General features: G+C 41.7%; 1 protein-coding gene across 5 annotated transcripts in view; it reads left to right on the top strand.

Annotated features, from left to right (window-relative positions):
- The window catches only part of SLC16A14 (solute carrier family 16 member 14), a 538,310-nt gene that overhangs the window by 474,454 nt on the left and 48,094 nt on the right, over window positions 1-15,762 (top strand). The window lies entirely within an intron of this gene.

Below are 15,762 nucleotides of genomic sequence, written 5' to 3' on the forward strand. Positions count from 1 at the left end.
CAATTCAGCGAATAAAAATGCAATTAATTTTAAAAGTTCGCTTCATCAACTCCCTCATCTGGGGATTTCAAAATCACCAAACAATACCAAAAATTTTACCAACATTTTAACTTTTGAAGACGTCACATTATGAAAACTTTCTGTGTTAGTAATTCTAAACTCCTGTATCAGCAGTTTGTCTGGAGCTCTCATATTGAGCCCTACGAAACTCTTCCATTTCTATCTCCTTCTCCTGAGCCTTTCTGAGTTTATAGATCCTTCTCTTTTCCCTCACATGCTTCTTTCTCTTGTGAATCATGCAACTAATTTTTAACAAAAGTGTCACTATAACAATGATTATTACTGGATAAAGTACTTTGCCAATGATTGAACTGCCAATTTCACCAAACCATTTCCCAATTGCCTCAAACCTTTTGCTCAAACGTTCTGAAACATTGTCACTTTCCATGGGTTCTATTTCTGAGTGAAATTCAGTGATACTTTTGATTAGCATCTCTATGTTCTGGCTTTTATCTGGGATATAAGTACAGCAATGCTGGACATGTAAAATCCTACAGACTCCTCCTTCTTTTGCTAGCAGAATGTCTAATGCAAGACGGTTCTGCATAACCATACTTCGGGTGGCAACAAGTTCAGTATTAACTAATTGGAAACCACTTGCAGTATCAGTGGGCAATCTGTCAACAATTGTGGAGACCTTTCTAATTTTAATTGCATTCAGGGTTATTCCCACCATAGGAATTATTACACCATATATGTCTCCCATGATCTCAGAGAAACTTTCTCTCTTGTACCTGTTCAGGTGTTTACCAATTTCAAATGAACCTTCTCCATTTCTGTCCACATGGAAATTTTTTGGAAAGACTAGACCAAGGTAGCACGTCTCATACCAATGGTCTGGGAGGCTAAAGTAAGCTTTGTTCCCACAAACAAAATAAATTCCAGGAACAATTGGATCTTTGCCACCTTTAAATCCCCATCCCCCTACAATACGATAAGTATCCTCGCATTGACTAGCACCGACAAAATAATTGTCGTACAGCGTGTTGTCTCTTCTAATACAGAATTTTCCACTAACAGGATCATCTATGTGAATAGCAGCATATCTATTTCCACCATTAAGCTTCTCATCCTCGAGCTGCCAGAATTTGGATTTAGTCTGTTTCAGCATCTCATTTCTTTTATAAATCGCCCTTCTCTCCTCAAACAACTTGAGAAAAGATCTTTCTTCATCTCTCATTTTGCAAGTTAAATTGTTCTTGTAAGCATATTCGTAGGTAAGTTCATTAGTTACCAAAAAGAATTCCCTCATCTGTTTAGCAGGTCTGACTTTGTTTAAGCTATTTATAACTTTCAGGTTAACAAAAATGTCATCAAAGTCTGAGTAATAGTACTCCAGACGACCTGCTTGATAGAACAAGCTAGCTATAACACTGCATGTAATGCCATAAGTAAGGGGTAACATGTTATATTTGACCCCTTCTGAAACTGAAGCAAGAAGCTTCACACAAACATAACAATCCTTCACATCCATGACTTTCACATATTCTGACAGAAGCCTTGAAAAGGAATTAGTAGAAAAACCACAGACAAATCTATCTTGGTGGATCTCTGGTTTGTGCTCAATAACTCTATTAGTTTTGCCTGCAACATCATGAACAGCTTGTTTAGATTCAGCTTTGCTTATCATATTAACCTTGTAGTCTACCTTGTCTATGCCAAGAGGAAAGATAACTGCCAAAATTAACCAAACTAATATAATTAAAATCACACAAATAGAAGACATTTTACAACATCTCCTAAGGATAGCACACCTTGAATTGTCAGTATTAGGCATCCTTTTTTTTTCTTTACAAAGTTTGTACTTAAAACAAAAAATTTTAAATAACAGTACTATATACATACCTCCCCTTTAAAAAAAAATTTTAGTAACCCTCTAATAGCTTTTCTTCAACCTTGCGTCTTACATCAAAGTGTTTTTCCGGCTAACACAATTTTTTCAACCTTGTGTCACCTAACACAATTTCTTCAGCCTTATGCCAAAAATAAACCTCAACCTAAAGAAAATAACATTTAATCAATGTCACTGTTTTCTTCCAAATCCTCCTGACTACTACTACTGATTTTCACTACTGGTGGGATGATGATGTAGGTCCACTCAGGAGACACACTTTTGATTTGGCTTCAATGGTCTTTTGCCCCTACTGCTAATTACTTCCATTTTCTTTCCTGCCTGACCCTTTTTATCTGAGTCACCCTTTTGACTTGATATCTCGTTAATCTGCTCCTTTGATTTGTTCACCAATTTGAATTTTAGATTTTCTTTTGGCCAATTTTCTCCTTTTCTCAAGAGTTTCTTCTCAGGCTCAGTTTCGTTACACTCAGCTTTCCAAGCCCTTTTTCTGAATTTTCTTATTTCAGACTCTTCATCACTCTCATCCGAATCTGTTTCAGAGATTTCAATTCTATATCTAGGAACTTCTTTACTCGGCAGCTTCACTCTGTTAGGAACATCATCCTTCTGCTGGTACTCTGTAATTCCCTATTTCCCTGACTAAACTAAGTGGAACCTAAAGGGAAAAGCATAAGTTTGGATTTCTCTTACGTGAGTCAAAAATCCGTCAGCATCTCACGGTCACAGGAACGAGCCAGCCAAGCTCCGCCCAAGGGGCCAAGTTTTATACCTTTTCTCTATATAAAACTAGCTAAAAGAATACATTTAGAAAGCCATCCTGCGAATTGATTGGCTGACAGCCGTCAGTCCATATGAGATCATTGCCTCTTCTTTCAGAATCATATTTTTCCTTAGCGCCTTTGTCCATTGTCTACGAGTGACATTAGCTTCTGAGGATCTTCGCAACATTTTATTGAATAACAGTTCGTTGCTTCCTCAGCTTTGGCCTTTCTGCTATATCCTGTCCTTGGCAAAGTTATACAACACGAGGCACATCCTGCACAGTTCAGTTCCACGTATTTGTTTTCTGTAGATTATAAACAACAGACTTTTTTATTCATTCTTTGCTGTGCACGGCTCGTCATGACAGGACTTCAAAAACATCCATTTTAAGTTAGGCCTCAGGCCTCTTTTACGAAACTCTAGTATGCAAGGAAACACAATACATCAATTAATTTAAGTAATGAAAGTCATTCTGTTACCCACCCCCTTCACTAATGTTAACCCATTAGTTTATGTTACCTAGCTTTAAGCACAAGAATGCAACAAACCTTTGCCACATTAAAGACACGACATATACAAAAGCACATTTAAAAATAAGCACATGCTATTATATAAACAGCCGCAATTAATGTTGACAAAACGAAAAGACAAAGTTAATTTATTATTTTAAACTTCCTGGCAAATGCAACAAGAGCACTTAATGTTAAACCCTCGTATTCATGTAGGTGCACATTACTCTAGGTAGAATTAATACAAAATCATGCAAAACTCATTAATATTATTATTTATTATGGAAGTTCAATTCAGCGAATAAAAATGCAATTATTTGTAAAAGTTCGCTTCATCACTAGTCGCCCCTGGATACTTGCTAACAGCTGTTCATCCCATTGGACTCCCATCTTAGCTCTTCTTAACTACCTGGGCAAGTGGATGGTAAATAAGAAAAATAAATCACTGGAGTGGGAGACAAATAGCGGCTTTTTAACCTCATGATGTATTCAGAAACAATTGTGTCTCTGAGCTTTGTCATCCTCTAGTACCCATGACAGTCCTGGTGTTACAGTGTTTAGGTGTGTTTGTCTCTGCAGTTGGGGATGGAGGCCATGAGTTGAGCACATGGGAGAGGTGTGTAGAATAGTATTGCAATTTCTCACAATTTCAACTTATTTAGCTGACCTAGATTGACTTGAGGAGTGCATCACCCACACACCATCAATTCATTACAGTTATGCTGAACAATAGGTGTTCTGTGCACATACATGCATTCTTTATATGTTGTGTAACCTTACAGCTTCTTATACCAAATAATATTAATTTGAACTAGGCTGATAGATCACCAGAGTAATTGAGAGTAGAGGATGTATGACGTTACAACGCATACTTTTACTCCGCATACCATTACAACGCGGTATTCACAACGCATACCACTACAACGCATAGCGCTTTGGGGTGCTGGATAGTGGTAAGTATAATTTACTATTCTAACTCCAGTCCCCGTGGACCCTAGGGAAGGTGTTGGATAGTAAATTAAACTTACCTCTTATCCTAGAGCGCCCCCCAGCGCTATGCGTTGTAATGGTATGCGTTGTAATGCCTGCGTTGTAGTGGTAGTGCGTTGTAAAAAATGCGCTGTAACAGGTGAATACCGAGAGTAGATGTCCTTGGAGGTACTGAACTCATTTCATGGCAATGAAGGGCAGTGATCTGTGTTGATTCTGAGCGGTAGGTCAGTTATTGGTTCTGGGACACCTGACATAGACATCTGCTTCCACTTGCAGGGTATAATACCCTGTACCTTCATCAGATATTTCAGACCCTGAATACCATACTCAGCAATGGCTGGTAAGCCTTTTCTTCTGGCCATGGAGTAAGTCCACACCTAACCTATGTGCCTCCAACTAACCAGGCCTTCTTGGTTTAGGCCCATCAGGTGGATATAGCTACTAGAAATGTGGGCCACCCAATCAGTATGTCACTTCTAGTCTCGGTTAAAAGCAGATGTGTTTGAAAGGTTCAAGGTATGCATGCATAATGTTGTGGAATTGTTGAGATGCAGGAAACTGAGCAGACTGGAACAACCTCCATTGAAGCAGGGAATCTCTGCCACCTAGGCAGAATTTCAACTTTTAGTGCCTGGAACATGAAGAAAAGACCCGCTGTCTCCAGGTTAAGGGACACAATTCACAACCACATCATAAGCGGAGCTGAAAACAGAGAGGAGAGGGCATTTGTAGTATCTCTCACAAATATGCAGCAGTCACTTGTGTTAATCTCTTTAAGAAAACATTTAGTATTTTTCAACCTAAAGACAACTAATGGCTGGCCATGGTGTCCCCTAAATAATAGCTCGAAGTACTAGAAATATACTCACAGTATATGGGTCAAGAAGTCAAATTGTCTTGGTAAACACAAGGAAGCCTGTAGAAGGAAATAGGAACAGTTCTTGGAGTAGGTTCTCCAGGAGCTAAATAACGGAGGATGTTAGTCACTATTTGGAGGCATCTTTATACTGGCGTTTGTGAAGGCCTACTCCTTTATTACAGATGAATGTGGGTTAATCATCAGGAATGTGCTCAGTAACAAAAGTGCAGTGTAAGCCCAGTGCTCAAGAATGGAGGTGGAAGAAAAACTACCAGGTGAGGAGGCCGTCTTGTTATGCTCCCTACCTGGTTCTCCATGATACGTTTTTTGTTTTGCTGAGGGTGTGAGGCCATAATTATCCTGCAAGATCTTTCTGCCCCTAGCTACCTGATTGTTCCTCCTGCTCTCCTGTTAGCCTCCTGAAGGAAGGTCTAGATTCTCCCTGATCACAAGCCCTCCCGTATACTGGCTGTGATTTCTGGAAAATGGGTAGGGTTCCACTTCACACTCATCACCTTTCCTTGTGCTTCCTGATTTAATGGAAGCTCCATGACTGAACCTCACCTCCCAAGTTTGAAACCCACTCTGGGATACCATTTGAGAGATGTCCCATAGGGCAGGCGAAGTGGCATCGGCTGTTGTATGCAGAGTGTGTGGAGCCTCGGAGTCATCAATTCCAGTTATTAATTATCACACCGGATAAAGGCCAAATAATGTTTATAGTCACTCAGTTGCAGTTTGCTATTTCCTATGAAGGGTTAACGGACTTAGGAGGTATCCACATATTTCATATATTCATGGGTGCAATACATTGTAAAGAAAAGAAAAACAACTCAAATTCCAAATTGGCTCAATTTGTAAATTTCAACATCTAGCAATGAACCATGACAATTTAGCTGTAATAACACAAAATGTTTTCAATTAACTAAATAGCTCTGACTATTCTATGTACAAATGTGCACATTCTTATTTGTTCCGCTGACTAGAAGAAGGGTCTGGAGTCTTCAGATTTGGGGCACCTGAATACAGACATCCTCACAAAGTAGAAGAGAGTCCTCCTGCTCCCCCCTTGGCTTTACACCGAATACCCTGCCTTGTGCACGCCCACATCCCCCTTTAAGCTCTATAGCTAGAGGACGTCTGCACTCATATTTTGTTAGTTGTTCCAGTGGTCCTCATGGTTAGGGCAACCTAAAGTAGGAGAGCCTCTCAAAACAGCTGTGCTCTTCCTTTTGTCCTATTGGCTCTCCACCCTTATTCCCTGTCCTCTGCCCACCCACATCGCCTTCAAAGCTATATCTGCTGCCACGCAAAGCCAACACGCCTGAAGACTACTCATTAGATTCAGACATTTTGCGGACGAGTAAGCAGAGTACTCTTTGTTTAGTGGGTTTGAAATTGAACTATACTATTTGAATTTGTAAATTGTGAGTTATAAAGGACTCATTTTTAATGTTAAAAACCTTGTACTAGACCAACAGTTCTCAACAGTTCTCAACCTTTTGATTTATATGGAGACCCTTCAGGAAGATAGAGACCCTGTCCTAAAAAATCTCTAAGTTTTGATCATCAAAACACAAAAATAGAGAAACAATATTCATCAAATAAATACACAAATTGTGAAATATTGTATTTACAGTACAAAGAATAAATATTCAAAAAACATAATTTGCATTTTAATATGAAGTTTAGAGCTTTTCAGAATTCAAAAATCCCTGCACTTCATTTTTTTTGTATATTTCACACTATTTACTTTCTCTTGCCCTTGAGAAGGCTTTACTGAGTGTGTAAACATTCCTATACTTTCAAAGATTTGCAAACATTGCCTATAAATTTCAAGGTTTATGTGTGTTCATATGTTCTTGCAGGAGTTCATGCCCAGGAATGCACAAAACCATTCCTGTGAACAGATTTATTTCCAAGAAAGAACTTGAAGTTAGCTGAAGGGAATGTTGGATTCAAAGATGTGTTCACCTTCCATTTTAAGGGGGATGGGTTCTGCCGCTGCTTTCTCAAGGCACTTTTGTGGGAGTTTGAATTTATGGGGGCCTGGGCCTGTAGAGTTGGTGGGCCCTAATCGGTGACTTTTCAGACCCAGAATCCTACAAGGAGCTAGCAAATACACTGAGATCTGTGTACCTTTTTGTGCTTCCGTGTTTACTAAGATGGCAGTGGCTACCTTTGTTAGAATGGGTAAGTCCACACTACAGTCTCCTGGGTGGCAGTGACACTGATTTCCTGTGGAGGAGGTGTATATAGAGCAACATTTGGAGACTCTCCACTAGAACTTGGATCACAGGGAAGTTTTTTGTCCTGGACATAGTTCTGCCCGTCTCACTCTTCCCTAGATTCCTCAAAAAATCCTTCTTGAAACGGGGCGCCACCCCCATTCCCTTCCTGCAAATTGCTTCTCCTTCACATTTATTGCCGTATTCTTTTGCCCTAAGATCCATCCCGCATTTGAAGTTTGCAACTTTCCAATCGGATGGACAAGGACAAATATAGAACTACGTATCCCACAATGCACAGGCCCAGTAGCGCTGGGATATAACCAGGTACACACTCAGCATCCATCTTGGATTTACCGCAGAACGCCGTAGGCGAGGACAAGGGAGCACACAGGTATGTTGTGCTCGCGCTTCTACCATGCATTAAAGACAAACTCTTGGTTTCTAGAACCTTTAAACTAACTCGTTCCGCTATCTCCACAGCGGATGCTTTCACGCCCCTTGAGAAATGGCAAATTGCAACGCGAATAGAAGGAAATAAGAAGTTCCAGTTAATAACAGGCGCTATTAAAAGGTATGTTTTTACATCAAATTCCCTGTTAGAAAATGGTGATCATCCAAGAAACCACACTTATACATCCCCCTTGTCCTTCTAGCGTTCACGATCCGGAGTCCTTGTGACATCCGTCAGGCACACAACGCCATGACGGCGGCAGTCGCCAGCTTCCTTCAATAAACCAGTTGAAGGTATGTCCATCCACAATCCACTTTAATCCCGTTTGCACTACGGCTTTACGAGGGCATTTTTTCTTATCGCTTCATTCATTTTTAGGTGACCCCCCGCCCCTTCCACCCATCGCCTTGGTAGTACAACGAGAAGTTTACATATAACCAAGAAGGCTTCAGCACGATCATACCTTGCGTGCCAAATCTCTGTCCCACGAAGTCCCTTGTTCTCAAACTTTGGTAGGTTTACTAATTGTCCTGAGTGTCACTCAGAAGCGAGGCGAGCCTAGAGTTCGATAGATTGAAATTCCTTTTCCCCTTTTCATTGTCCCCCCACAGACAGATTGACAGCGCCCTAATGAGACTCCGGGAAATCAATGCCTGGATTCGAAACGTGTCGGCTTGTTAAAAAGGAGTAACTGCCATTTAATCCTTTATACCAGCATTTGCTGGTGGCAATAACAGCCATAAATTGTCTTGACTCCTTCTTTTTCTTACTTTTCTCATTCCTTATTGATGCTTTATTCATTTATTACATTTATATATAATCACTGTCTTTTTGTGCACATGTATAAATTGTTTTCTGTTTGTATTAGATTTTCCCTTGATTTGTTTCATGACTGTTTATGTGTCAAGTTCAGTACATATTTTGTGTAGATACAATTGCAACAATCTTGGTGTAAATATGTGATATAGATATTTGTTTTTGTATGCCTTTAATTATTGTCTCTGATAAACTTTGATCAATTACGAAATAATTGGTATAAATAAAAGTACCTTGTCGAACTTGACAGTTAGCGTTTTCGACATTCCTCAAGTGTGGATGTAAATGTAGGTGGCTAGGCAGTTCTTGTGTGTTTGCTCTCTGGACATAGCTGTGGCACAGAGCAGAGAAAAGATTAGAAGCTCTGAGGATAGGAGTGGTACAGTATAGCCTGCAGAGGATAGGATTGGTTACAGGCTGCAGCATTAGGCTGGGCCGTGGGTTGGAAGGGACAAGGCTGGGGAGTTTTTTTATCACCTACTAAGTTGGAGCTGGAATGCTCCCCTCTCCATATATACAAGAATGCCACCTAAAGAGCACACGATGTGGCTCAATAAAAAGGATCCTAATTATTTCAACCTTAGGACCAAGATTTTAAAGAGTCCTAAGATGGGGGCCTTGAGGCAGCAGGGGTTCTGGAGGCTCTGGAATCATGTGGGCTCACGCAACGTGTTACCGGAGCCACCCATCGTGCAGGACATACACTGGATGGTATCTTCTCCAATGACCCTCGTCTGACTATTAAGGATCCGATCCATCTATCTTGGTCTGACCATCTGGCGGTTCCTTTTCTTTTGGAACGCCATAAGGTAGACTTCTGCAAAAAAGGGAATCACATAATGGAAACTACCAGAAACTTCAGGAATATCAATAGCGATTCCTTCGTGCCCTGGGCTGCAAGCCTTTCTATCACTGGCTTAGACAGCGTACAGACTGCAGTCGGCCACTTTGAACAGGTTACCACTGAGGCCTTGAATAAATTGGCCCCAGTACAGTCTCGCCGCCGAGCCAGAAAGAGACCATCTGCCCCCTGGTTCTCTGACTCCCTCAGACTTCTTAGGCAAGAAGTGAGGAGAAAGGAGAGGCTCTGGCATGCTAGTTGGGACCTCAAGAACAAGGAAGCCCATAAACTCCTTGTTAAAAAATATAAAGCTGAGATTGTGCAGGCTAAACAAGAATACTTTGTCTCCATGACCACCTCACTTTCCTCGCCGAAGGAGCTTTTTAAAACTGTTGACTCTTTAGTCAAACTGCAAGCCCCTGATCCTGTTATTCCTTCGCAGGACTTATGTGATAAGATCGCCTCCTTCATCCACACCCAAATTCAGGAAATTCACCTTGCCCTCGAGGAACAAAGAGCTTGTATCAGTGTGCCCACCGCAGGGGTTGAGATGAGCATGATTACTACAGACATCTCCCCACTATGCACCCTGGACTCTTTCCCCCCGCTGGCCTTGCAAGATCTGGAGTTACTGCTAAATAAGACCAAGTCTGGTTCTCCCCTGGATACCTGCCCACTGAAAGTCATCAAGCAGTGTAGGGAGACTCTCCTGCCACCGTTGCTAGAGGTAATGAATCTAGCCATTAGAGACGGTATTTTCCCTACAGAATGGAAGAAGGCGGTAGTAAAACCCCTGTTAAAAAAGGCCTCCCTGGATCCGGGGGTCCTAAAAAACTTCCGGCCTATCTCACTGCTTCCTGCTCCTGCGAAGATGCTTGAGGCACATCTTAACAAGCATCTCGCTGGTTTTGTAGAAAGCTCGGGATGCCTAGACTCCTCCCAGCATGGATTTAGGAGAGAATTTAGCACCGAGTCAGCCCTCACCATCGTGCTTGATAAGATCCGCACGACAGTAGATGGGGGCCAGACCTCCCTCCTGGTCCTGCTAGATCTATCTGCGGCTTTCGATACCCTCTCCCCCTCAGTACTTTTATCTCGGCTGAGGGAGGTGGGGGTGAAGGACACAGCCCTGGATCTTTTGACCTCTTTCCTTACGGGGAGGGAACAAAGAGTCAAGCTGGGGGAGTTCCTATCTCCATCCCGACCAGTGCTGTGTGGGGTCCCTCAAGGGTCGGCACTTAGCCCGACCCTTTTCAACATCTATGTGACCCCACTAGCCAAATTAATAAGATCTTTCGGGATGGAGGTAGTCTCTTACGCAGACGACACTCAAATCCTCGTCTCTCTTCCCCATTCAGATGTACTAATCGCCTCCAAGTTTAGATCTTGTATGGAGGCGGTTGGTCATTGGATGATTCAGAACTCTCTTAGACTGAATGGGGAGAAGACTGAGGTGATGGTGTTTGGGGGGAAAGAAAATATCTGGTCAGCCAATTGGTGGCCTGACTCACTAGGAATATGCCCTTCCCCTACAACATCTGCTAAGAATCTCGGGGTGTTGATAGACCCTGCCCTTGACTTGGGCAGCCAGGTGAGCAGAACCGTCTCCACCTGCTGGGGTTTGATTCACACCCTACGAAGGATTAGGAAATACCTTTCCTTGCAGGCTAGAAAACAAATAGCTGACGCACTCATTGGTTCTCGTTTGGACTACTGTAATGCACTGTATGCTGGGCTTAACAGGAGCCACCTGCAGCGCTTACAGGTAGTCCAAAACGCCATAGCCAGATTTGTTCTGGATATTCCCAGACGCTCCTCGGCCACTGCGGCCAGGAAAACGCTGCATTGGCTACCGGTAGAACATCGAATCCGGTTCAAAGTTCTATGCATGACCTACAGAGCCATCGCCAAAAATAGCGACACAGGAATTGGGTCCATCATTTCCCACTACATCCCTGGAAGGAACTTGCGTTCCTCCGGAAAACTGCTTCTGACAACCCCCCGCGTACGTAGAGCTAGATGGGGTGGCAGGGCCTTTTCCACTCTAGCCCCTAAATGGTGGAATGATCTTCCCCTGGACCTAAGATCCCTTCCGTCTTTACAGAATTTTCGCACTGCCCTAAAAACTCTTCTCTTTCAGCAAGCTTACATGTAAGGTCTTCTGTCCCTTTTCTGATTACATTGTTAGGCGCCTTGATACCTGCGGGTTATTGTTCTTGCGCATTACAAATCTCCTTCAAATCAAATCAAATCAAGGGATGGCCCAGTCCCAGGAAGAACGCTCATTATGTCCAGGCTGAGAAATCTGCTAGGTGCCATGCTGAGGATTGAGCTTCAAATGACTACAGTCATTGAATCATTAGAGGACAGCAAGGGCATGGAAAATGCAATGCATAACTACAAGGAGAAGGCCCAAAATGTGTTGGGGTTTGAACAAAGTGTACTTGCCACCCATCTGGAATCCAAGGCAGAATACCTGGAAATTGGGTTAAATCTAAAAAAAAACTCTGCATTTTGGGAATGTGACATTTTGATAATACTGAGATGTTAGAAAGTCCTAGAGGTGGCAAGAAATGTTCTAATGCAAATTTTGGGTATCAGTAAACAAAAGGCCTCTATTAAAGGCCTGCTGGAATGGTACTGTGATTGTCGAAGTGAGTAACCCTGAACAATAAAAAGTAATCTCCTTAGCTACAGCTAAGAAGAGGAATCTGCGCTTTAAGGCCATCAACATCTTCTCTTACTCAAGCCATAAGACTCTGCTGCGAAAAAAGGAAGTATAGGTCTATAAGAACTAGCCCACCAACTACAAACCTCCCTTTCATATCCAGTCAGGTTATCAGCGTACTCGGGGGGAATACTTTATTGTTTGTTAACCCTACTGTCAACCAAGAACATCTGGCTTCAAGGAAGGACAGTATATTACCAAAATTAGGAGAGGGGGTGACTTAAAATGGTCTCACTAGCCAGTTACTGTGTTATGACTCACTTTCAGGTTGGCCCGTCTTGTGGCTGGATGGTCTGAGGCAGTCAGACCTTTTATCCAGAGTACTTTTCATAGTTACTAATTTTCAGATTTTATTATTGGTACTTTGTCTCTCTCTGCTCTCCTTCCCCCCAGTTTACACCTGAGACAACATATCAGGCAGAAGAACTTCTGAAGATGTTATTAACCCAATTGGTTAAGACCTATTATTATTTTGAGACAGATGAGTAGATTATTGCTATTTCCTTCCTATTATTTTGTGAGTTCTGTTGTATAATGCAGATGATGTTGCTTTACTGAATTTTAAAATGTAAACTAAAAAAAGTACCTTCAGGGTAACTGGAAACGGCAACAGTAACCTAGAAGTGGAGATTTTCTATGTGAGGGAAGGTAGGAAAAGTAGATAACGCCGGTACAGGAAGGGCCACTGTGGTCTACTCAACGTTCCTACTATGAGCACAACCCACTGCCACAATTAACATCTACTAAATTGGATTTGTTACAGGTATGGTGGAACAGAAGGATGTTTTACTAGATGAATGTATTTTCAGATTTAAAAAGTTGAGGGCGCGGTCACGCTTACAAAAAAAACATTAATGAACATAAAAGTCTACTTGCACCTAAGGATATGACAAGAGGTGAGGTTCTGGAAATAGATGTACTAGGGGTAACATTTATCACAAATGCACATATATACTGATGCCATGCACTGTCACTTGGTTAAAGAACTATAAAACTGGATATTGTAGTAAAATCATTGGGAATCATGAATAAAGTCCTACCAAAACCTGGGAAACCCCCACTCTTATCACTGCTTAACTGTGATTAAAAAATACTCATCAATGGCATTCCCAACCAGTTGAAGTTACTGGTCTCCAGTCTGTGTTTTTTTTGTTCAAAAAGGGCACGTTCAGGGACCAGGTATTACAAAGGCATTGAGGAAGGTTCACCTGATCAAGACTGTGGGCCTCCCTAACAAAGGGGATAAAGCCCTGCAAACACACTTAAAGCATTCATCTCCTTTGACCAGAAGTGTTTATGAAAGGTCACCAAGAGAGTATGATATTTTCCTATCTTGATTCCCTTGATAAAAGTTTTGAATATAGCCTTATAACCCACTGTAGCTGGTTGTACCGGCCATTAAAGGCATGCTCCAGCATTAAAGGCCCGAGACGAAGGTAAGGGCCTTTAACAATGGAGCGGGACTTTAATGCTGGTATAGTCCAGCTACAGTGGGCTATAAGGCCATTAGAACATTCGACCACTAGAGGACAGAATGTTCTAACAAATAAACCAGAGGCCTCATTGAGCCAAATGTGAATGGAATCCCCTCGGGCTCTGTGAGCCCTTTGTTCGGAGCAACAGCTGTCAACAAACATTGGAATGTTGGAGCTCCGGGTTTCTACCGGCCATTGGAAGCCTGGAGCACTCCATTGTTTTTAATGGAGCTCCTAACAATCCCATGTTCTAATATTTAATTAGCCGATATGAAAACAATAGATAACACCACTGCAAACTTTCCTATCTATGAAAACACTAGACAAGGTTGGCTGCTGTCCCTGGTGCCATTACTCTTAGCTATGATTAAAGAAAGAGATGTAAATTATACCATATCAGTAAGTTCACAGAATAGTCTTAGTGGGGCAAAGTGATTGCAAAGCAACACATGGTACTTACTATGAAGGTGCCCCTTCCTCAGATCAAAAACTGCTTTGCATTGCTTTGAGTTTGTCGGACATTACTGGGGCAGATCAGAGCAAAATCTCAAAGAATTTGATGCAAATCTAAAACTTCTAAGATAGTTGAGCTAGCCATTGTGTAAAACCATAAAGCTTACTTGAAGCAGGAATAAACACGGGTAAATACGTTCATTTGGAAAAAAAACGATACATTGCTTGTGTGCTGAAATGCATAACACACATCCAGTGCCTCCGAAACCTTCTCAGATTGTCTAGGTATAGGAAGGGTATGCTTCCAATACATATTGTTAGCTAGACAATGCACGCTTATCGCTGAACCGTGGTTCGAGACTATGCATTGCTCAAGGCAGCTTTGCTGGAGTACCAGCACAGGGATGACATTCAGCCGGTCATTCTTAGTAGATATGGCACTGGATTGTTTTTTCCCACTTAAATAACACAGATTTGGATGCTGCTCTGCTTCGCATGAAAAATTGCTAAATCTGGGTCAATTTTGGCATATCAAGAAAATCACTGTGTTACTAGCCTAATAGCCCGTGTACACTCTAGTGCTGGAAACAGTGGAGGAGTGCCATCTGGCTGATGCTTTAAAATCATTTGGAACAAACGTGAAGTGTACTCCTTGAGAGGAAACTTTATAGAGATAACTGACATTAGATGGTGTTCAATATTTTGATTTTGATCTTAAGCAAATGCAAAATCATTTACAAATAACTATGTTGCAATGCTCTAATAACTGTGTAACCTTTGTAACGATGTAACCTGTAACTATGATCTGATGCTCATGTAAAGCGCTCTGATACCTCCGGGTCTAGCCAGCGCTATATAAAACCTTTAAAATAAATAAATTTAAACAAAGTGGGGATGGTGCTATTTGAGAGACCAGAGACTTCCAAGTACTATGTCACAATGCTTAAAGTACTAGCAATCCTTATATAGTAATACATAATTTTCAATGTACCACAACATTTGAACTAGATGGTTTGTGAGGGCTGAAAGTCACCCAGATCAAGTAGATGGTTAGAAAGCGTAAATTGAGCTTCGGGAGAAGGCAGCTGGTCGATTTCAGTTACTTCACCACACACATGCATGGCCAGGCTATGAATGGCTACCAGAGGGAGTCTTTATTTCAAGATGGCGTATTTTGAGAACTATGAACTTTGTAGAGCATACAGGCCTTGCTATGAAATATACACATATATACGTTCAAGTGTGCCAGCCATGTACTGTGCTCTCTATCTTTCATTCCCTGAAATATGCATAGATAGTAAGTTATGGGATAGGTAGTGTGAAGCAGCAGAATTCAGTGGCAATGTGTTAATATTATGCAAAGTCTTGTATGAAGCAGTCTGGACTCTTGAACTAGACAGCAGCAGAAAATGCTTATAGACTGACTTAGTGGGCAGGAAATTGTTCTTGTGCCACTCACGTACCAAAAGGTCTAAAAAATCAGTAAACTTATGTTCGTACACTTCCAGATTCTGCACTACCTGTAAATTAACACAGGAAACCAAAGTTTTTCACTACAGAAAACTGAGATTTCCCTAATGCCAAGAGATTCTGGGTACTACCCTTCAACTAGGCTACTCCTGCTCTGCCATCTAAACGCTTTGGGGGAGGCGTACGGGTGTGTGGTAGGGTTCACCAGGCTACTTACTGAGACTTGTATACAGGGCCTTACATTCCAGCTGTGGGTGCA

Source organism: Lissotriton vulgaris, chromosome 11, assembly GCF_964263255.1.
Source record: "Lissotriton vulgaris chromosome 11, aLisVul1.2, whole genome shotgun sequence".
Classification (NCBI taxonomy): Eukaryota; Metazoa; Chordata; class Amphibia; order Caudata; family Salamandridae; genus Lissotriton; species Lissotriton vulgaris.